Genomic DNA, 25,087 nt, shown 5'->3' on the forward strand with positions numbered 1-25,087 from the left:
GGGGACAGACAATCCTTAGTCCAACCACTTGCCTCAGTGGCAAACTTCAGTCCTGATTCTAGCCACTCATCTCAGTGGCAAACTGCAGTCCATTCACCAGCCACTCCCCTCAGTGGCAAGTGGGGGCAAACGATGGGGGGACCCAGGCCCACCCACTACTCCAGGTCCCAGCCCAGGGACCCTATAGCTGGCAGCCACTTATTGCCGCTCCTCTAACTCTGCTGTCTCCTTCCCTGGGTCACTTCCCCACAGCCCTAGCATCTTCTCTACCCTTGCATCAGGGCCTCAGTCTGGCAGCCTTCAGCCTGGAGCTTTCTCCTACTCTGCTGACTCTGCCCAGCACTGCTCTGTCCATGGTGCTCCAGCCTTTTAAGCACCCAACCCTCCTCCCTCCCCCTTCAGGGAGTGACTGCTTACTCCTCTGCTCAGCAGCCCCTTCTTATATGGGCCAGCCTGGCCCTGATTGGATTTTCCAATAAAGCTTCTCCTGATTGGCTGGCACTATAAGCCTTTTCCTCAATGGCTGCCTCCTGTGCAGCCTCCCCAGGGTGGCTTTAGCCCTTTACCTACCAGTGAGGGCAGCCACCCCCTCACACTGCCAAGCAATCAGCAGGATGCTGGACAATCAAGATGCTAAAGGAGCACTCAGTGAAGACAAGGGTGTAGCTGAGAAACTAAATGAATTCTTTGCCTTGGTCTTCACTGCAGAGGATGTGAGGGAGATTCCCACACTGGAGCCATTCTTTTAGGTGACAAATCTGAGGAACTGTCTCAGATTGAGGTGTCAATAAAGGAGGCTTGGGAACAAGTTGATAAGTTAGACACAAATAAGTCACGAAGATAAGATAGTATTTGCCCAAGAGTTCTGAAGGAACTCAAATATGAAATTGCAGCACTACTAACTGTGGTATGTAACCTATCATTTAAACCAGCTTTTGTACTGGATAACTGGAGGATAGCTAATGTAACACCATTTTTTTTAAAAAAAGATCCAGAGGCAATCCTGGCAATTACAGGCCAGTAAGCCTAACTTCAGTACCAGGCAAATTGGTTGAAGCAATAGCAAAGAACAGAATTATCAGACACATAAATGAACACAATTTGTTGGGGAAGAGTTAACATGGCTTTTGTAAAGGGAAATCATGCCTCACCAATCTATTAGAATCCTCTGAGGGTGCAAAAAAACACGTGGGCATGGATGATCCAATTGATATAGTGCACTTGCACTTTCAGAAATCCTTTGCAAGGTCCCAGGCCAATGGATCTTAAGCAAAGTAAGCTGTCATGGAGTAAGATCCTCTCATGGATCAGTAACTGCTTAAAATATAGGAAACAAAGGCTAGGAATAAATGGTCAGTTTTCCCAATGGAGACAGATAAATAGCAGGGTCACCCAGGGTTCTATACTGGAACAAATGCTGTTCAACATATTTATAAATTATCTAGAAAAGGGGGTAAACAGTGAAGTGGCCAAGTTTACAGACAATACAAAATTACTCAAGATAGTTAAGTCTAAAGCAAACTGCGAAAAATTACAAAGGAACTCACAAAACTGTGTGACTGGGAAATAAAATGGCAGATGAAATTCAGTGTTGATAAATGCAAAGAAATGCACATTGAGAAACATAATCCCTACTATACATACAAAATGATGGGGTTTAAATTAGCTGCTACCACATAAGAAAAAGAGCTGGGTGTCATTGTGGATAGTTTTTTTTTAAAAAAAACATCTGCTCAATGTGCAGCAGCCATCAACAAAGCTAAAAGAATGTTAGAAAACATTAGGAAAAGGACAGATAATAAGACTGTAAATATCATAATGATGCTACATAAATCCACGGTATGCCCACACCTAGAATACTCCATCCAGTTCTCATTGCCCCATCTCAAATAAGTTATATTAGAATTGTAAAACGTACAAAAAATGGCAACACAATTGATCCAGGATAGGGAACAGATTTCATATGAGGAGAGATTAAATAGACTGGGACTGTTCATCTTGGAAAAGAGGTGACTAAGGGGAGATATCATAGAGGTCTATAAAATCATGAATGGTGTGGAAAAAGTGAATAAGGAAGAGTTATTACCTATTCACATGACAAAAGAACCAGGGGTCACCTGATGAAATTGATAGGCAGCAGGTTTATAACAAACAAACAAAAAGTACTTCTTCTTGCAACACATAGTCAATCTGTGGAACTCATTGCCAGGGGATGTTGTGAAGGCCAAAAATAGAACTGGGTTCAGAAAAGAATTAGCTAAATTCAGGGAGGATGGGTCCATCAATGGCTGTTAGCCAAGATGGCTAAGACTCTGACTGCCAGATGCTGGACCTGGACAACAGGCGATGGACCACTCGATAATTGCCCTGTTCTGTTTATACACTCTGAAGCGTCTAGCATTGGCTACAGTTGGAAAACAGGATACTGGGCTAGATGGACCATTGGTCTGACCTAGTATGGCCATTCTTATGGGTCTTATATTTTTTATGATGCTGTATCTTTACAACAATGGCTTGTGGGCGTGGTCGCGGGGAGACACCACTTTATAATTTTGTTTTGCTGGAAAATAAAAAATTAAGATTGATAGGTAATAAAAGGCTGGCAGCTGATGGTAGCCGATTGGAGCATCATAGACGATTTTCTTCACCATGATATTGAAATAATATACAGCCACATGGGGAGCTGAGGCAGTGATGCGCAGCCAAATTGCCTTCTTTGTGGCTCATTATAAAAATCAAATTGGAGGGTTCTAATTACATAAAAGTGACATTATTATTATAAACAATTGTAATGGAGTTGTACTACCAGGATCTGATCTCATTGGTACCAGAGAAGAGGAAAGTGTTCAGATGGTCATTTAAAATCAAAGTCCAGTACAAAGTTGGATGGCTTTAAGTCTTGGAAAATGATGACCCATTAAGAACACTTTTAACAGGGTACTTATTGCAAAACCCACCACAGTGAGTGGTGTTAATTAGCATCACTGATGGCAGTGTGAGCAGAGAGGTCAAGGACTGATTTGGCATGGAAATTGTACAGCTCCTTAAAAGGCTCTGGCAGCTGTGCTATGCATAAGTGAAATGCTGATGACATTAAGCTATGATAGTAAAGCACAGTATTATTATCTAACACAATAAAGAGCAACATGCCACCAAGTTTCAGAAGTAATGAAATCCACTAAAGGTCAGATTCCAATTCCCTTACTGTCACTAGGACTATGTCTATACTTGGAGCTGAGGGTGTGATTTGCAACTCGCATATACATGTATACGCTAACTCTCGTGAAGCTAGTGTGCTAAAAATAGTAGTGGTGAGTGATGGCACGGGTTAGGCGTGCCGAGAACATGCCCACAGGGTCCAGGCAGGTGTGTAATCTCTGCTTCTGCTGCCACTGCCTGTGCTAGTGAGGCTACGCACGATGAGAGCTAGCACAAGTATGTCTACGAGAGGGAATCACACCCTGGCTCCAAGTGTAGATAGAGCCTAAGTAGCACCTTATTCCACACGTACCCTCGCTGTAATCAGTTGGGCTACTTTTGTTGTAAGATAGCACTGAATGTGAATAACAGTATCAGAATGTCATGCAAAAGGAGAGCTGTGCACATTGATTTTTTGGTTCACTGACAAGTCTGAGAAATTGGGGGAGGGGGGAATTGTTTAGGGTTAAACTTAAAATGAAAACTTTAGGATTTTGGGGTGAATAGAAAAGTATATATATATATTTACACACACACACACATATAGGGTTCAATTAAATGTTTTGTTTGATCCAAAATTATATGCTTTGTAAATGTAAAGCATTTTAAAGTTGTTGGGTTTTGTTTGTTTGTTTGTTTTTTGCAATTGTATAGAAATAAAATTGAAGGAAATTTTGAATAAAAAATTGAAACATTTTCATTTAAAAATGTAGAAACAAGTTCACCTTTTTCAGGTTTTTTTAATGCAAACAATTAGGCAAAACCAGTACAAACACTATGCATTTTATGGTAACTTTTGCACACTTTAAACTACCGTATTTTCCGGCGTATAAGACTACTTTCTATACTAAAAAACAACCCCCTAAAATCGGGGGTCGTCTTATACGCTGGGTATAAACAGCGGGCAGCCCAGAGCCCTCTGATTCCCAGCCGCGGCTGGGATTTAAAAGGCTCTGGGCTCCCCGCCGCACTCACCGCCGCGGCTGGGATTTAAAAGGCTCTGGGCTCCCCGCCGCAGCGGGCAGCCCAGAGCCCTCTGACTCCCTGCCGTGGCTGAGATTTAAAAGGCTCTGGGCTCCCCGCCACAGCGGGCAGCCCAGAGCCCTCTGACTCCCCGCCGCGGCTGGGATTTAAAAGGCTCTGGGCTCCCCGCCGCAGCGGGCAGCCCAGAGCCCTCTGACTCCCGGCCACGGCTGGGATTTAAAAGGCTCTGGGCTCCCCCCCTTGGAAGGGGGGGGTCGTCTTATACGGCGAGTATAGGCCAAAACCTATGTTTTATCTGTAAAATTAGGGGGTCGTCTTATACGCCCAGTCGCCTTATACGCCGGAAAATACGGTACTGCATAGCCTTAGCAAAAGACCTCAGTACTAAATCTGCTTCTAATCATGGGCATTATGAGCATAATTAATTCTTCAAGTACTGATATGAGCAGGTCTTCATGCACTGCATATCTTCCTGAATTGTAATCAGTGATGGCATTTAAACAAAGTACACCACTCAAGCGACTTCAGGATGCAGGGAAAAGATCAAATTAGATGACCATCCATCAGAAGTAGAATATATTCCTTCAGAAATCCAAGCAACAATACGTATAAAAAATGATCTGCACACTTCACAATTAATAGACCTTTTGAGTAATAGAGAGAAAGATTTTAGGCCCAAATCCAGACCTGTGCCTGGCGTGAGTTGCCAAAGTAGTGTTAAAATTGTGTGCAGAGGGCTCACACAAGAAACCATGCTGATGATGGGTTCTGCTCAATAACAATCCAAAGCAATGCATCCTGACACACTTTCATTTTCATCATCTGAGTCAGATGCCACCAACATAGGGTGACCAGGTGTCTGGTGTGCAAACAGAGCACCCAGTCGAAAAAGGATCCTGGCAGCTCTGATCAGCACCGCTAACTGGGCCGTTGATTGGTGGCGTTGGTGGCACCGTCAGTGGGGCTGGCAGGCTCCCTGTTAGCCTCCTCGCTGCACAGCTCCCAGGAAGCAGCTGGCATGTCCCGCCTCCGGCTCCTATGCATAGGGTCAGCCAGGGGGTTCCAAACACTGCCCCTACCCCAGTCGCCGGCCTTGCAGCTCCCTTGGCTGGGAACCGCAGCACCTGCGGACAGGGCAGCGCACAGAGCCATCTGGTTGCACCTCCATGTAGGAGCCAGAGGGGCGACATGCTGTTCCTTCCGGTATCTGCTTGAGGTAAGCATCACCGGGACCCTGAACCCCTGAGCCCACCCCCGCTCCCCAATCCCCTGCCCCAGGCACGGTTCCCTTCCCACCCTCTGTACCTCTCTATCCCAGTCCCAGAGCACCCTCATGCACCCCAACTCCTCATCCCCAGCCCCACCCCAGAGCCTGCACCTCCCAGCCAGAGCCCTCCCCCCATGCACCAACTCCCTGCCCCAGCCCTGAACCCCCTCCTGCCCTCCAAACCCCTCAATCCCAGCCTGGAGCACCCCCCTGCACCCCAAGCCTCTCATCCCCAGTCCCACCACAGAGCCTGCACCCCCAACTGTAGCCCTCCCCCCTCCCCCCGCACACCAACCCCCTGCCCCAGCCCTGAACCCCCTCCTGCCCTCCAAACCCTTTGGTCCCAACCCAGAGCACCCTCTTACACCCCAAATTCCTCATCCCCAGTCCCACCGCAGAGTCTGCACCCCCAGCCAGAGCCCTCACACACTCCCACACCCAAACGTCCTGCCTCCGCCCCGAGCCCCCTCCTGCACTCTGAACCCCTCAGCTGCACCCCCCCAGCCTGGAGCCCCCTCCTTCATCCTAACCCCCTCATCCCTGATCCCAGCCCAGAGCCCATGCCCTCAGCTGGAGCCCTCACCCCCATCTCGCATCCCAATCCACTGACTCAGCCTGGAGCTCCCTCCCACCTCTGAACTCCTAATTTCTTGCTCCGTCCCCGGAGCCCACACCCGCAGCCGGAGCCCTCACCGGCTCCCACATCCCAGTCCCCTTAGCCAGCCCGGTGAAAATGAGCGAGTGAGTGAGGGTTGGGAGAGTGAGTGACAGAGGGAGTGGGGATGGAGTGAGCGATGGCAGGGCCTCGGCTAAGGGGTGGGATATGGGAAGGGCCTCAGCGTGGGGCAGGGGTGGTGCAAGAGTGTTTGGTTTTGTGCAAGTAGTAGTTGGCACCCTACACCAACAGAAGGTTTGTTTTTCTTCTTTAGTGGTTCGGGTTCCGTAGTTTCTCCATTGTAGTGTTGCTCTTTGAAGACTTCTGACAGCCTGGTCCACATCTCATCTCTCTCAGATTTTGGAAGGCACTTCAGATTTTTAAGCCTTGGGTCGAATACCGTAGCATATTTAGAAATCTTATATTGGTACCTTTTATGCGTTTTGTCAAATTTGCAGTGGAAGTGTTCTTAAAATGAACAACATGTGCTGTGTCACCATCCGAGACTTTTATAACATGAAATATATGGCAGAATGCAGGTAAAACACAGAGCAGGGGACATGCACTTCTCCCCCCTAGGAGACTAGTCACAAATTTAATTAACACATGATTTTTTTAACAAGTGTCATCAGCCTGGAAGTATGTCCTTTGGAATGGTGGCCGAAGCATGATGGGGCATACGAATATTTAGCAAATATGGCATGAAAATCCCTTGCAATGCCAGCTACAAAAATGCAATGAAAATGCTGGTTCTCACTTTCTAGAATATGTTCTGCAGACACTTAAATAGCCCCGTACCACCACAGAGGCTAAGGACAGGAAGAGCCATGTCCTATCCATCCTGTACCCTATGTGCTTTTGCAGAGGGGCTGGCATGGAGCAGGGCTTTCAGGATACACAGCAATTTTCCCCACATCCAGCTACCATTTGTGCAGCAGAATCACATCAGTTCCGCAGCACGAGGACTCCCCCCAGCTGCAGAGGTGGGGGTTGGATTTATGTGCACCTTAAAACACATGCATAGTTATTGAGACATTAGCCAGCAGATATCAGTTACAGTCGTTTGGCATCCTTTATTTGTTTGTGTATATTTAGTGCCACGTGCTCAGCCCAGGTAATTAAACTTCTTTGTCTATCCCTAGAGCAAGTATAAGGATAGGGGCCATGCAGGCGGTGATGCTGGCAGACCAGGTGCCAGCTCATGCCAAGGTCCCCATGCCTCAATGGAACCCTGACAAATACATAGCTGGGATCTGTCTGGCTCACTTGTGTGTTGGTATGGTTAAAATGGGTATTAGAATTATAACTATGTGTTCAGCGTTTAGACTTTATTGAAGGCTTGTGAGTTGCTGTGTGCATTAATCTCACTTATAACATCTGTATCCCATGTTGTAAGGTAATATTTGAGCGGTTATATTGTAAGCCTCTGTGACTATGTATATTACCAGACAGGAGAGAGACATTAACTAGTGTGAAGTGCTGATCAGCAACAGGAAAGGCCTGTTGACACCAGATGAACTATTGTGGAACATTAAAGAGGACAAAAGACTTTGTTATTTTGCTCTCCCCCCTCCATGAAGATGAGTCATGCCAGTGGATTCCTCCCATCACCTGAGTTTGCAGCTCAGAACACATGGCAGGAGGGGGATAAAAACCCCAAGCAGAAGGAACTGATTATCTCTACGCTGCTTGGATTCTGGAGGACAAGGTTTACTAGGCATAAGCAAGAGATCTCCAGTGCTTAGCTTGGGTGAGCCCTAAAGGACAGTTAGAGCTTGCTTATTATAGTAGCTACTATTACTTATTGAATCTTGAGACTGTAGCTCATTAGTGCATATATGTTTACCTACTTTCACCTTATAAATAACTCTCATGTTTGCTCTTCCTGCATAATAAATCTTTATATGGCTTATTATAGGACTAGCTACAAAAGTTCTTTGATGTAAGATCTAAGGTGCAATTGGCCAGATGTAAGTGATTGGTTCTTCGGGACTGGGAGTAAACTGAATATTGCTGTGATTCTTGGTGTAAGAGACCATCTATCAGAAAGGTATGCTCACCTGGATGGCAAGATAGTCCCCTTGGGTGCTCCAGTCTGCCTATCTGCAATTCCACAGTAAGGCTGCTATAGTGCGTGAGGAGTTTACATTTGGTAACTGACTGGTGAAATCTCAGTAAAGAACTCGCTACCAACTTGGGTTTGTGCCTTGCTTCCTAACAATTTGCCCTAAGGTTGGTACTCACTGCAGAGAGCTTCGTGCAGGCTTTTTCCATGCTGCCCTGCCCAACTGTCCCAGCCTGATACCTTCAGGTATCCAGTTATGCTTTGGCCTCTGTTGAGGCCACAACCAGGGTACTAACTAGTGTCAGTGGCGGTGGGTGGCTGTATAACTAGACTTACTAACAGCTAAGGAGTAAGCACACCTCAATTTCAGTGAAGTGGTTAACAATCTACACCAGGGCTAAGAAAAAACAACAGTCACCACTAATACTTATTGTTGCAAACACACCAAAAGCATGTTATGAAAAGCAGAAATTGCAGAGCACATAGGGAAACACCTAGAGCACCACTAAAAACAAGGGCATAAAACATAGTTCATAACACCAGAATAACTTCTGATTGGATGCTAGCTCTTTACTATTCCTTGGAAACGCTCTGTATTTCATCTATTACGGTAAATGCAGAACTAAATCTACAAACAGGCTATCCAGGGCTATTGTCCCTCAGGAAAATCCAGAACAAATTATTTTCAATAGTGTTTAGGGATTTTTTGTTTTGTTTTGTTTTGTTTTTTGCATAACTCCTCCTCTCAGAAGAGCATTAACTCTTTCCCTTTGTTTTCTTTCGACTGACTTTCTCTAACTGCCTTATTCTTATTGGCTCCGCCTATTGCCTGTGGCCTTCCTTCTGAGGGGCGGGGGCTGGAGGGTTAGGTAATGCTCTTCCAAACGTCTTCCACTCCCATGCAAATTTCCAAGTGCAAATCTGCTCAATTTGGAAGGCAGCGTGCCAGGCAAAGTGGAGCAAGCAGGCCACTTCTCCCACCGACTCTGCAGAACTCCACCTGCATGCTAGCCCCACAGAGAGTCTCCTGTAGACATCAGAGGTGGACTGTGTACTTACCACTCCGTCCTTCTGCTGCACTGTTCCCACCTTTGCTCCCGTCTGCAGCACAGAAAACAGATGCCCGGTCCTGATTCATTCCCCAATTATGGAGGCTTAGTGGAGCCCTGTACGTCCCTCCCATGTAGAAAATAACCTATGCTGATTGATCATTAGGATGGCCATAGCTTTAATCAGATTAATAGAATTTATATAGGATTAAGGCTCCTAAATTAGCAGCACTTCTACATGAAAATCCACCCTAGTGAATTCTGAAGTTTAGGATTTGTCAGAAGCCAATAACATTATCTATATTCTAATCCTCTTAACTACTTCAGTCTTCCAGGAAAATGGAGTTGTGAAATCCACTAAGACTATGTCACCTTATTTGTTTTCAGCTAGATAGTTTTAATAAAATCTGTAGATGAATATTTTTGGCATCTATAGATTCGCATTGATCTATCATAATGTCTCTCAGAAAATCTATTTTGTCATATTTACTGCCTCATGATCAAATGCTTGTAAATCTGAACTTTCCCATAACCAGAGTAATTCTCCTGTAGGTATGACTTTTATCAAATGCAATGGATTAGTAACTCTCTATCCTCAGGCAATTGGCTAAATTCATCTCAGAGGTAACACCACTGAAATCAGTGAGGTTACCAGAAAGATAGATTTGGGCTAGACTTTTTATCTGCTGATGTAGGAAGTCGCTCTATAAAGAGTAATATATTCCAGTCTATAGTTCTCTAGGAAGTGTCCAAAATCTACTTGTCCAAGACTGTTTGCAAGTTACATTTTCAGAATTATTTAGATTTACAAGTATTTGAACATCAGTCGGTAAATCCCACAAGTGAAGATTCACAATGCTGGGCTAACACCATTTCTGCATCTCTAATCTGGTAGTGAAAAATCCATTTCTTTTTTTTGAGAAGTCACGCTCTTTGAGCAACAACACGATAATAAAATGTTTGCCCATCTAGCAAACTCCCAAGCTGGCCACTGTTGGGCAAAATTTAGCTCTCCCTGATGTTGTTATTTCTCTTCACTGTAGCAGAAGTGACCGTGACCGCTACAGTTATGGAAGGCTGTGAGATGCGTCAAAGAGAGCTTATCATTTAAAAAGTCAAAGGGTGACATTCACTTCCATGCAGAGGGCCAGCCAAAGTCAATGCCTCACTGAAGTGCCCTGGGGGAACATAAATGAGGCATCATTCCTCTCCTTTCCCCCCATGCTGGCTCTCTCCTGTTGGGAGGGGAATTTCCCTCCAAGATACATTGGACCACTGGGACAATGAAAATAATTAAAAAAAAACAAGAATTTTTAAAAGTGCAATACAAAATACTGCACATTTATCTAAAGCTGCAAAAAAAGGTTCCTGATATCATACTGCTGTAGTTGAGAAATCGCTTGTGATCGCATAGTTTAAAGTTTTATTTTAAGATCTATTCACGACGGGGTGGGGTTAAGAGTGTGTGCAACCTTACCTTTGGGAATATTTTCATGTTAGTTCTTAAGTAATTTACACACAATGAAAGGTTGGCACGACCTCGAAGAGCTCACAAATTTAATACTCAAGAGAGGCAAAGAGTGAGAAGGGGAAAAGAGCCCCAGAGCGATGAAGTGACTTGCCCAGTCACACGACAGATCAGTGGCAGAGTTGGGAACAAAATTTACTTCCCTGTCCCCTAGTCCAGAATCTTACCCACTAGAGCACACTGCCTCACCCATACAACTTTGATATTGTAACATATCTTGTTTATTTTAGTGAAGTATATACACATTCCCAAAGCTAAGCAAGGAATAACTGAAAGCAGAAGCTCAGTATTGCCTGAAAGGCTTCCCTTGTCTTGTAGTTATTAAAATAATCCATAAACGGAGAGTTTCAGCACTTAGATGTAAAAGGCATTCAAGGACCAAAGGGTGACTGTGTCTAAGACGATGATGTGTAGAATGAAGGCATTAGCTAAATTCACAATCATGCTTTAATATTTGCTTAGATTATACAGTTCACAAGTGACTTGCAGTTATTAACAGGCAGGTCAGCTGATTAATAGTGATGCTTTTAATTTTACCAGTGTTGTTCTTGGCAATGCCATCTTTATTCACAGCAGCGGCACCCAAATGATATTGCTCGTCTGTTCTTTATACTCAGCCCTAAAATTTACATGGACAGGTAAATCCTACAGTAGTTTGAGACTAGCTTCAAAGGGATTACTAATTTAAACACTGGAGGGTGTGCACAACGTGTCAGGCCCTCTCTCCAAGAAGATGAGATGACAGGTCAGGAGAACTGGGGATTTGCTCTGGACACAATAGCAAAATGAGGACAGACTCATGGATGGATTTTAAGTAGCAGGCCACAACTTTTATTCAACGTTAACGCTGAGGCAGAGACGACCAGTACCTGCCGATGGCGGGGAGAGGACAGAGTGAGGGCAGCGGCTTCAGCGGATGTTACTGAGCATGTTTAATCAGTGTGAGCATGCTCAGTATGAGCCAAGCAGCAAAATGGGAGGGGCATGTGGGGTCATGCTTGCTCACTGCACTGGGGAGAGGTGCTACCTGCCAATCACCCATACTCTTCTATACCAGGCATTTAGCTGGTTCCAGTGCAGGGTTGCAGGGCTCCTACTATATAACCAGTAACTCAGAGTAGGTTCTCCTCAGCCTATCCCCAAGGTCCCAACTCACTGTTCTCAGTCCTACAGCCACCCCCCCTGCCAGGGGGTCAGAAAGTGCAGAAGGGTAAGGACCTTGGCCCATGAATGCCACAAGTTCTGACCCTGGCTCATGAAAGTCACAAGGTCTGAACGTATCCCATGAGCCCATGATCCATCACTAAAAACCCAGGTCTTCTGCCTCTGGGAACCATTCATTTTATCTATTTAACAGCCCTGGAAACTGGCTGCAAATAGGGATGAATTAATAATTCCACCAGAGATCTTACTTAGGTACCAAACACCTTCCTACTTAACCCACTGAGGTCTGAAGCTGTGGCAAGGAAGGAGAAAAGCTCCCTGGTCCTCTGCCCATGCCTATGGCAGAAAATATTCTTTTCCAATCCCTACACAGGTGATCTGTCAGGCCAGATTCTTGTTCCTACTTCAGGGTGGGGCTGCTGGAATGGAACTGAAAGAGGTGCCACGTGTCTCCCATTCCAGGTTAAATCCTGGGAGCTGGGGAATGCTGGCCAATCAGCCCTCTTCCTCCCCAGCTGGCCAATGTGTGCCAGAGATTCCACGTGGGGAGGAGCTACCTGGTGCCCCTCAGCAAGTACCTCCCTCCTTTGCTGCTAGGACTGTCCCCTTTCATGGATGGCCCCATCAAGTTCCCCCACCTGTTGAGAAAGAGGGGGTGGCATTTTAGGAAGCAGTTTTGTGCTGGAAGATCTAAAACATTGAAAAATACCATATGCATAAATTTACAATGCCACAAAATTGCAGTCAGTTTAAGTTCATTGCACCCATGCTCCCAGCTTACTCCTAATCCCTTTCAGACCTCCTGCAATATATATCAGAAGAGTTTTACTATGATGCATTTGAAGAGAATACTTTTTTCAGTGGTCCCTATCTTTTCCAGTTAATCCCTGGGTGAAATTCTATACACAGGCTCAGCACAACACCAATAGGCCAATTAAGTTTCTCATAAGCCTGCAGCTGGACCTCTGAACGGTCATGGCAGTGGTGTTTGGTCCCTGAGCATTCAAAAGCTTAAGTAGGATGTAAGTTTCTCAGACAGCTGGTCCAGGGTTGTGGCACAAAGGCCCACAGGATCTCAGAACCCCCTCAAACATCACCACATTCCATTCCAGATGCAAGGTGCACAATTTAATAGACTCATAGAAGGTTAGGGTTCGAAGGGACCTCAGGAGGTCATCTAGTCCAACCCCCTGCACAAAGCAGGACCAATCCCAACTATGTCCTCCCAGTCAGGGCTTTGTCAAGCCAAGCCTTAAAAACCTTTAAGGATGGAGATTCCACCACCTCCCTAGGTAACCCATTCCAGTGCTTCGCCATCCTCCTAGTAAAATAGTGTTTCCTAATATCCAACCTAGACTTCTCCCACTGCAAGTTGAGGCCATTGCTCCTTGTTCTGTCATCTGCCACCACCGAGAACAACTTAGATCCATCCTCTTTGGAACCCCCTTCAGGTAGTTGAAGACTGCTATCAAATCCTTCCCTCACTCTTCTCTTCTGAAGACTAAATTAGCCCAGTTCCCTCAGCCTCTCCTCATAAGTCATGTGCCCCAGACCCCTAATAATTTTCATTGTCTTCCACTGGTCTCTCCAATTTGTCCACATCCTTTATGTAGTGGGGGGCCCAAAACTGGACACAATACTCCAGATGTGGCCTCACCAGTGCCGAATAATCACTTCCCTCGATCTGCTGGCGATGCTCCTACTGATACAGCCCAATATGCCGTTAGCCTTCTTGGCAACAAGGGCAAATGGTTGACTCATATCCAGCTTCTTGTCCACTGTAATCCCCAGGTCCTTGTCTGCCAAACTGCTGCTTAGCCAGTTGGTCCCCAGCCTGTAGCAGTGCATGGATCCTTCTGTCCTAAGTGCAAGATTCTGCACTTGTCCTTGTTGAACCTCATTAGACTTCTTTTGGCCCAATCCTCCAATTTTTTTAGGTCACTGTAGTGAGGCTGAGTGGCCTCCCTCTGAGCAGGAGAGCGAGGGACCCCTACACACCTCTTGGAGGGCGAAGCCTAGATCACCCCGCCCCCCTTGCCGGAAGGACCGGGGCATTGCCAGAAGTATAAAGGCTGGTCCTGCAGCACAGCTGGGGGAGAGTCTGCAATGGAGAAGGACACTCAGCCTGTTCTCCAGAGGTCCTGAGAGGAACCTGCGCCTGGCTGTTCCCGATCCCCAGGTGTGGATGAGGACTGGCCCAGAGTACCCGCTGCAGTTTACCCAGAGGAGCTGGAAGAGGCCGCAGGTACCAAACCCCGGGAAGGCAGAAAGTAACCTAGGGGCAGCCCCAGAGCAGCAGGCTACACAGCCTGGTGTGGCTTAGTCAGCGTGTTGCGGCTGGATCCCCGTCAACGCAGGGGAAGCCAATCCTGCCCCTGCCAGGGCCCTGGGCTGGGACACAATGGAGTAGGGTGGGCCCGCGTCCCCCTGCCATCCCACCTGAGGTGGCTGACCCCCTACATGGTGCAAGTACACTCTAGCCCAGGGCAGGAGCTCCCTTATCACTCACCTGTAAAGACTGTTTGCTCGCTGGCTGCCTGAGCCCTACTCAGGCTAATGCCAGCCCTGTAAAGACTGTTTGCTCGCTGGCTGCCTGGGTTCCTCCCAGGCCAGGGCTCACCCTTGAAGACTGGTTGTTTGTGGGCTGCTTGGGCCCAGCCCAGGCCGGAGCCACCCCAATAGACTGTGTTGAGGGGCTGACCACTTGAGCTACCCCAGCCACGGCTGAAGCCTGGTAGCGACAGTTGATCACCCAGCCCTATTGTGGGCCCCGCCTACCCTGCAAACTCTGGTCCAGACCAGACTGGGCCAGTCAGAGTGGCCTCCCTCTGAGCAGGAGAGCGAGGGACCCCTACAGTCACTCTGAACCCTATCCTTACCCTCCAGCATATGTACCTCTCCTCCCATCTTAGAGCTTGCCTTCAGTATTAAACACGCATACACAGCAGACATAACATAAATAAATTAACAAATACCCTCATATCATGTTCCACTGGAGAGAAAATGGGGCAGAAGCACACATTGCAAACACTAATTACTTTGCTTAAGAGCATAAACATCAGAACATAAGAACCACCATACTGAGACAGACCTAAGGTCCATCTAGCCCAGTATCTTGTCTTCTGACAGTGGCCAATCCCAGGTGCCCCAGAGGGAATGAACAGAACAGGTAATCATCAAGTGATCCATCCCCTGTCGCCCATTCCCAGCTTCTGGCAAACAGAGGCTAGGGATGTCATCCCTGCCCATCCTGGATAATAGCCATTGATGGACCTATCCTCCATGAACTTATCTAGTTCTTTTTTGAACCCTGTAATAGTCTTGGCACACTTCTTAATACACTTCTGGAAGGCGCTTCAGTACCACGATAATGAGGGTGCTGTAGGAACCTGAAGAGTAAAGAATAATTCACAGGGGTGAATTTTATGCTTTGTGGGACACAAAGGAAGAGAAAATAGATGAGGGAGAAAACAAAAAAATTTCAGTTCACTTTCTCTGCCTCAGTCGTGACTTTCTTATTGTGGTGAATTTTTTTAATAAAAATTTGTTTGAAAACACTTTTTCAAATGCTACAAATTGATGTATAAAATTGACTTTCGTCAAGAGAGGATAATTACATGGCTGCAAATCTGGGATAATTATATTATTCCATCTAGTTCGGCATGTAGTTTTACAACAAGAGGAATATGTATGTGATCAAAATTACATCTTCTATTCTCTGTTCTAAACTAATTATAATATTTCTAGCTTTTTAATAACTTCACAATGTAGTAATACCTCGAGATGACAGGCCACTCATGCGGGCAAAAGCCAAATATGGTAGAACAGGAAGAATTAAAGAAAAAAATGATTATCCGGACCCATCTCTCATTGCTTACCCGTGTTTTTTAAATGTGATGATGTTTTTAAGTTGCCCATTGATTTTCACAACCGAATGCAGGTTTGTAATTTCTATTAACCTATTTGTATTTGTAATTTCGAATAACCAGGAGAAAAGGAATCAAGCCACCACATTTAGATCTGGATCGAGATTCCAACACCCCAGTGCTTAGCGATGATTAGCTTGGTCCCTTATAAAAAAAGGGGCCATGTACAAAATTCTAACTAGGATTTAAGGTGGGATTTCAAACCCTCCCAAACTTTGAAGGTGTTTGGATCTAGAATTTGAGTTCTCAAGCTGGTTTCCATTTGAGTGGTTCTTTATCAGCTCATTCACAATAAGAAAAATTCAATCTTACAAACAGCATTGGAAGCCTGTATTTTTCTGTGCTGAAGCTGTGGCACACGCTGGGGAAGATATGAAGCTGCATCTTAGAGGGGTGCAACATGCTTAACCCTTTTTCTCTCCCCACAGAGTATTACCTGCTAACTCTGTTCCACTTTGCAGAAGGAGGAGTGGTAGGACAATTGATGTGTCTCCTCCCTAACCCTTCCAACCTCCATGGGGGACCAGAGGGGGAAAAGCCCTGGCTAGGCTGCCATTGCGTCACCTATTGTGCACTGCTCTCCTGCATGGGGCCTATCACAGCCTGGATATTAATGCCTAATCTCTAGATCTTAGAAGGTACAACTAGTGACGGGCAGGCCTTAAAAGGTTTGGATGAGCAGTTAGAAGCTTGGATGCTTATCTGTATTTTATCCAGAGTCTGCGACACTGGATGGGGAATCATCAGAGAATTGGCCCTTTCATGAGCTCTCCTAGTCTTGCTGCTCCAGGCATTTGGACATGTGCCTTGAAGACATGTGCATGTCTCCTGTTCAGAAGTCTGACACGGGGACTTATTCACATTTGGAAATAGCATTGTTTTTAAATTGCCTAAAATTCACAGGAACAGGCCAAAAAAAATCAGGAAGGAGGATAATAGGGCAGCGTGAGGCTTTTAATTAATCTTTGTCTCACCCTGGGATGTGGAAAATGTCAATTTGCACTAGCTCCATGGAGGATTAAGACCACTAATGTATACAGCACATTTAGCTTTGAAATAAATCATAAAGAAAATGAAATGAGGCCCTCGGATTCAATATGACACTGAAGGGAAGGAAAATTAGCTGCTCTTAGACCGTGCTGGCATGGTCACCACTGTTGGCACTGATACTAGCCACTTGCAGGTTCCCTGCTGGCTTTATTATGCAACCACTTAAAGCACTGAGCCATGTGTATCCAGGCCTCCAGTGCCATTTGCCACAGCAGAATTTACAAATATATGTATTCTTTTTTAGCTCCTTCTACAAGGCAATCCTCACCCACAATACACCCCCTTTGTGACATTCTGGCTCCAGAAAGGAGCCATAAAACAGCCTCATTAGTTAGGTGAAAAGACTAGGATGACCATCTTTTCAAAGCCAAATCTGGGACACATGCAGGAGTCCCACTCCCTCCGTAGCCCTGCCCTGCCTCTCATCTTCCCCCGAGCACCCACTCTCTGCTCCGCCTATTCTCCACCAGGCCCTGCCCTAGTGTCAGGTTGGAAGCCGGAGCGGCCTATGGTAAGAATCATAGAACCACTGAATCATAGGATTGTAAGGGATCTCAAGAGGTCTTCTAGTCCAGTCCCCTGCACTCACGGCAGGACTAATTATTATCTAGACCATTCCTGACAGATGTTTGTCTAATCTGCTCTTAAAAATCTCAAGTAACGCAGATTCCACAATCTCCCTGGGCAATTTATTCCAGCGCTTAACTACTCTGACAATTATGAAGTTTTTCCTGTGTCCAACTTAATCCACCCTTGCTGCAATTTAAGCCCATTACTTCTTTCCTATCTCAGAGGTTAAAGAGAGCAATTTTTCTGCCTACTATTTGTAACAACCTTTTATGTACTTGAAAACTGTTATTATGTCCCCTCTCAGTCTTCTCTTCTCTAGACTAAACAAACCCAATGTTTTCAATCTTCCCTCATAGGTCATGTTTTCTAGACCTTTAATCGTTTTTGTTCCTCTTCTCTGGATTTCTCCAATTTGTCCATATCTATCCTGGAATGTGGCGCCCAGAACTGGACACAATATTCCAGTTGAGGCCAAATCAGTTCGGAGTAGAGCAGAAAATTTACTTCTCATGTCTTGTTTACAACACTCCTAATATATCTCAGAAGGATGTTTACTTTTTGCAATGGTGTTACACTGTTGACTCATATTTAGCTTGTGGTCCGCTATGACCCCCAGATCCTTTTCTGCAGTTCTCCTTCCTAGGCAGTCATTTCCTATTTTGTATGTGTGCAGCTGATTGTCCCTTGCAAAATGGAGTACTTTGCATTTGTTCTTGTTGAATTTCATCCTATTAACTGCAGACCATTTCTCCAGATTGTCCAGATCATTTTGAATTTTAATCCTATCCTCCAAAGCACTTGCAACCACTCCCAGCTTGGTATCATCTGCAAACTTTATAAGTGTACTCTCTATGCCATTATCTAAATCATTGATGAAGCTATTGAACAGAACCGGACCCAGGACTGATCCCTGTGGGACCCCACTCGTTATGCACTTCCAGCATGACTGTGAACCACTGATAACTACTCTCTGGAAATGGTTTTCCAACCAATTTTGCACCCACGTTATAGTAGCTCCATCAAGGTTGTATTTCCCTAGTTTGTTTATGAGAAGGTCATGTGAGACAGTATCAAAAGCTTTATTAACGTCAAGATATACCATGTCTACCACTTCCCCATATCCACAAGGCTTGTTATCCTGTCAAAGAAAGCTATCATGTTGATTTGACACGATTTATTTTGACAAATCTATGCTGATGGTCACTTATCACCTTATTATCTTCTAGATATTTGCAAATTAATTGCTTAATTATTTGCTCCATTATCTTTCCAGGTACTGAAGTTAAGCTGACTGGTCTGTAATTCCCTGGGTTGTCCTTATTTTCCTTTTTATAGATTGGCACTATATTTGCCTTTTTCCAGTCTTCTAGAATCTCTCCCATCTTCCATGACTTTTCAAAGATAATCAGTAATGGCTCAGATATCTCCTCAGTCAGATCTTTGAGTATTCTAGGATTCATTTCATCAGGTCCTGATGACTTGAAGACACCTAACTTGCCTAAGTAATTTTTAACTTGTTCTTTTCCTATTTTATCCTCTTCTGATCCTACCTTATTTTCACTGGCGTTCACTATTTTAGACATCCAATCACCACCAATCTCCTTGGTGAAAACCAAAACAAATAAGTCATTAAGCACCTCTGCCATTTCCACATTTTCTGTTATTATTTTTCCCCCCTCATTGAGTAACGGGCCTACCCTGTCTTTGGTCTTTTTCTTGCTTCTAATGTATTTGTAGCATGTTTTCTTGTTACTCTCTATGTCTCTAGCTAGTTTGATCTCCTTTTGTGCATTTGCCTTTCTAATTTTCTCCCTATATACTTGTGTCTTTTGTTTATATTCATCCTTTGTAATTTGATCTAGTTTTCACTTTTGGTAGGACTCTTTTTTGATTTTTAGATAACTGAAGATCTCCTGATTAAGCCAGGGCGGTCTCTTGCCATACTTCCTATCTTTCCTACACAGTGGGATAGTTTGCTCTGAAAAACTGCCAGCTGTCTTCTATTGTTTTTCCCCTTGCTCAAGAACAAAAAATTGTAGTGGTTTCCAACTGAAAAAATGAAAATATAATGGACTGGTTACAACAATAAATGCCAAAGTTAGCAGAACCTTTGTTTTCTGCAATGAATTGAGCAGCTCTGCTCTTCTGGTTTTTTGTCTTTTTTTGTAGCCAGAGACCATTTCATTTTGGATTGTGCCATCACTCCATGTTTAAGTGCATCTTTATGGAAGATCATTAGAGAGGTGCATAAAGGCAGCTAGCTATACATAAGCTGCACCCAGTGTGATTTCAGAAAATGGCATATTACCAAAATATGTACATATGTTAAAATCTGAATGGCCAGCAGATCTTTGAAACTGTGGGCTTGCCTCTACAGGAAAATTAATCCAGAGTAAGGTTGTGTGTAAATATAACGTGGATTAACTCTTCCTGATTAACTCCGTGTATGGACTCCCTTATTCCAGAATAAGAATTCCCTATTCTGGAATAAAAGCATCCACGCAGGGAGTTAATCAGGAATAACTATTCCATAATAATACCCCACGTATATAAACCCTCCATTTTATGTACCCTACCAAAATCTGAGCCTGAGTTCCATTTTGGAAAGCTAAACATACGGTTTTCTGCAATCTTGCAGACTAGTTGCTTCACATGCTGGGAAAGACTGCCTCCTCTTCACTCGCTATATAAGAGGCATTATTATTGTTAGTTATTTTTTATCCTTATAATTATTTATTTACATAAATCAAGCAAGCAAATGATTCCAGATGAGAATTGTGGCTAGAATGCACGTTTTCAGATAAATATCCAGAGAATATACTGTGAATCTCACTCTAATCCAGTAGGGTATTTGAGGTTGCCAAGGTTGATATCAGTGAAAAAGGCTAGACTTTTAATTCCTAATGCAATGGGATGTACAGCCCACACAGGCTCTAAAAGGGTTAATGTGGGCCTGACAGGTGAATTAGACATCTGGGTGCACTTGGAAGGTGAGCCAGGATTGGTTAAAAGATGAATCCCAGCTGGGAGAGGAGCTGGGTGGTTATTTTAAAGGCAGGAAATCTAGCACAGAAAAAGGCTGTAAGAAGAGGAATGAATTCTGCAGTCACTCTCTGGGATTTGTGAGTTAAGCAACCAGGAGGGTCAAGGAGGAAGCCCAGGGGGAGAGAAAACCTTGGAATCCTCTCCTGAATACAGAAATCTGTCAGGAGTCTAAGAGAGACACAGAACAGCCACTAGAGTGGAGTAGGCTGTGTTGGGAAACTCTGGCAAAAGGCAGGGAGAGCCCCTGGGAGGCATTCAGCTGTGGAACAGAGCAGGGTAAAAATGATACAGATGTCACGTCAAGCCTCTGGAGGGTGGATAGATTTATGTTTATATTTTATGGGCTGGGTGTCTGTTGGGGGATTCTAGGGAAGGGCCCTTAGAGTCCTGGCCCTGAAAGAAGGATTAATCTACAGAGGCTGGGAAGGCCTCAGTGGAGCTAAGCAGGAAGAAGTCCAGGAAGGCAGCAGCAAGGAATTAATGGCAGACCATAGCTGGTTATAGTTTCCCTGAGGGTGAAACCTGGTCTGGATTTCTGTACCAGCCACTAGAGAAAGCAATATGGGGGGAGGGATAGCTCAGTGGCTTGAACATGGGCCTGCTAAACCTAGGGTTGTGAGCTCAATCCTTGAGGGGGCTATTTAGGGAACTGGGGTAAAAAACTGCCTGGGATTAGCCCTGCTTTGAGCAGGGGGTTGGACTAGATGACCTTCTGAGGTCCCTTCCAACCCTGAGATTCTATGATACTAGCAATATCAACATACTTTGCATGAATATTGGAGGTTATTCATGGAAAGATGATTCTGAATTCACAATCATGGGCCAGAAACCTGGTTCTAAGAATTACATTTACACTCCTTTGGGGAAAGCAAACCATACCTTGTAACTATTATTTATCTTACAGTAGCATATAGATGCTCTAACTAAGATCAGGGCTCCGTTTGTTTTATGCCCTGTAGAAACACATAATAAGAGAGAGTCCTGGCCCTGAACATCTTGTGATCCATGGGCTTTATCCTGCAATGAGCACTCTAGCCCAATCCAGCACCGTATTTAAATACATGCTTAACTTTACACACACAAATAAATCCTACTCACATTAAATTGCTTTTCAGAGTATTACCCCTCCTTAAAACTGGGGGGGATTTCAAAATAAAAGTAAACAGCTGAAAGTGTGCAAATGTAGGAGCTTGTCTACTCCACCTGCAAAGCTCAGTTTTCAAATGTCTCCATATGTGCATATGCACACACAGAGCATTGCTCTCTGTGTAATGGAAGATTATGACTTTATTGATGGTCCAAAGTAGAAAATGGGCTTTGGTAGAGAATGATCTTAAAGGGTAACCCAGGAAAATGCTATCCAATTTCATATTGTTTGGCTCTGGTGGTACATTATCCCCTTTAAAAGGAGCAACACTTGCCAAAAGCCATTGAGTTGAACTATGTGTGGGCTCCTTTCATACCATCTGAAGGGAGAAACAGGTCAGTCATTAGAGTAAATAAGATCCTCATTGATTTTAATTGAATGCTATTGATTTATATAGAGGATAATTAGTTGGAATTGACTTCTTTTGATTTGTGTCTAATTGGATTCAATTAAAATCCAGTGACTTGCATTGAACAGACTAAATTGCACTGACTAATTGGATTGAACTAAAACTCCTTGAAGTGAGTAGGGTTCACTGAAATGAACAAAAAGCTAGCTAGTGCTTTTAATAAGACTCCTATGCTGTTGATGAGTTCCTGATGAAAAATTATTGAATCTTGGAGGAAAATGCTGATTACTAAAGCACCTCTCTTAAAAAAAAGTTACATATGACTTGTGACTGTGTTCAGCTGTTGGATTATTTAGTTTAGAAATAAGTTTCAAATTTCTCTGCCTAAAAGGTTTGGCTTTAGCACCAAACAATGCAGATGGAATGCTATTGCTTTCAACTGTGTAGCAACAGAGCCAGAGATATTTAGAACTGCATTCTTCCATCAGCCCATCTTGCAGGTGTAACCTAAAACTCTTTGTGGATCGGGGCCTTACAGTTCAGAGTAGATTAATCATTCCCAACTGTGCCTGATCCACAGAGAATATGTCTGTTAGAGCTCCGAGTTAGGGGCTGGTTTCAGAGTAGCAGCCGTGTTAGTCTGTATCCGCAAAAAGAACAGGAGTACTTGTGGCACCTTAGAGACTAACAAATGTATTTGAGCATGAGTTTTCATGGACTACAGCCCACTTTTTCAGATGTAGGCCCTGATCCTGAAAGCGCTTATGCATATGGTTAACTTTACTCTTGTGAATATTCCCATTGACCACACCCAGCACACTGCAGGAGAATTCAAATGCTGCTTCTGTAGTGATGACCATCAGAGAGACAACTGGGCCCTGCTGCCATGGGGTGAGTCATATGGGTGACATGTCTGGAATGTTAAAACCACAGTATGTACTTTTACTTAGGAAAGAAGGGGAGGCAGGGTAGCACTGCACATTAGCCCCAAGTGCCTGCTTCAGTTATTGACACTTCAGAAGGGCAGGACTTGGAATGCTTATAGATGAGTGTTCTAAACGATACATCACAAGAATGGATATTGGTAGGGTCTGCTATAGACAATCTAATCAGACAAGGGAACAGGATGAGCAGCTCCTTAAACATCTGCCTATAATGTGTAGAATGAAAAACAATTTGTTTATTATGGAGGATTTTAATCTGGGTGACACATGCTGCAGATCTCATCCTGCCACTAGTAAAACATCCTCAAAGCATCTGAAGTTTGTAGGGGATAGCCTTCTAACACAATTATTGTAAGCTACTTGGGGCAGTTCTATACTAGACTTCATTTGAGTGTCAAAGATTGATTCCTGAACTGAAATTTGCTGGCTACCCAGGTGCAAGTGATCATGATCTAATTTCATTTGGTATGTGCAAACAGTATAGTCCTGACCAGTGATCTATATATTTGCTTTAAAAGGGACAGTCTTCCACAGCTGAAAACAATCAGAAATGGAGTGGGAAGAGAAATGTAAATCTATAAATGTGAGTGATAGGTGGGAGTTGTTTAAACAAGAGTAGAGGTTTAAAAAAACATAGTTCTGCAATCACATAAACAGACTGTCTTGGTGAATAAGGGTGGTGAACTTAGAAATTAAAAATAAAAACAATATAAAATGGGTGAAGTGATAGGTAATGCAGACAACTGATAAGGGAAGCTAAAGCTAACTGCTGATTTGTTCTAATTGCTATCAGTGAAAAATCAATGGCCAGTGGGGTAAGGGCAATAAGATAATTCTTTATATCAGGAACCCCTGAAATCTTACCAATGGAATAGGTCCACTACTAAGTCAGGATGGTAAAAATCTAAATTCTGATGCAGAAAAGGTAGGGAGGATGTTCACCAGAAGTTTTAAGAGAACTGTTAAAGTAGCTCTCTGAATCATTAATGCTGATTTTTAGCATGGTTTGGAATATGGGAGAAATTCCAGAGGACCAGGAGAAAAATAATGTTGTACCAATATTTAAAAAGGATAAATGAGATGACCTGGTAAACTAAAGGCTGGTATCATGGTTATGGGGCTAGCTGAATGTGTGTCTCTCTTTTCTGGTCTCTGAGTTCACCCCCTTAGTTAGGTCTTGTGCCTTTACCTGCCTTGGGTGGAATCTTGAAATTTTCCCATTCTTAGATCAAGATCTGGCCTCAGCACCTCATCTAAGTCAATTGCATATGGCCATGCAGTTCTGATCTGATACCTGTTTTTCTTCCCTTAAGTAGCCTATGACCAGTGATAGTGACAAAGGCCAAGATCCACAAAGGTACTTAAGCACCCGAGTCTCTGGTTGTGACCATTCGGGCTCTGTCACAATACATAAAACTCCCACTGAACCCTATAGGTGCCTAAATGCACTCAGCACCCAAGCTTTTCAATATATTTATTGATTATCTGGGAAGATAATATGAAGTTCTTGCTGGAAAATTTGTAGATGACACCAAATATCGGTAGGTACAGAATGAGGGAGACGGGTTAGTTATACAAACTGACCTGGATTGCTTGAGACACAAGGTGCATGAGGTAATATATTTTATTAGTCCAATGTCTCTTGTTAAGAAAGACAAGCTTTTGAGCTACACAGAGCTCTTCCTCATGTCTGGGAAAGGTAATAAGAGTGTTACAACTAAATACAAGATCAGCCAATTTAGCATGGCATAAGTAGTGAGCATGTATTCTAAAGGACCATTCAAGGTAAAGTGGTCCGTTATCACTCCTGTAGTAATGGGGACAAAAAGAGGGCTAGTGTGTTACAGATTGTTGTAATAAGACATAAATCCAGTGTCTTTATTAAGACTGACTTTTTAGTGTCTAGCAAAGTTATGAATCTTTGTTCCCAGGCTCATCTTTTGAAAGTGTTGTTCAGGCTTCCTATGAGGATGAGGACTGCTAGGTCAAATATAGAGTGATCGCTTTGTGAAAAGTGTTCTCCTACAGCTGAAAGGGTCTTCTGGATTGCTTGGTCAGCTTGGCTCATTTGAACAAATGTTTTCATACAGCCAAATCCAATGCCATGCATCTAAGGAACAAAGAATTTAGGTTATTCTTCCAAGAC

This window comes from Mauremys reevesii, linkage group 2 (assembly GCF_016161935.1).
Source record: "Mauremys reevesii isolate NIE-2019 linkage group 2, ASM1616193v1, whole genome shotgun sequence".
In the NCBI taxonomy this organism is placed as follows: Eukaryota; Metazoa; Chordata; order Testudines; family Geoemydidae; genus Mauremys; species Mauremys reevesii.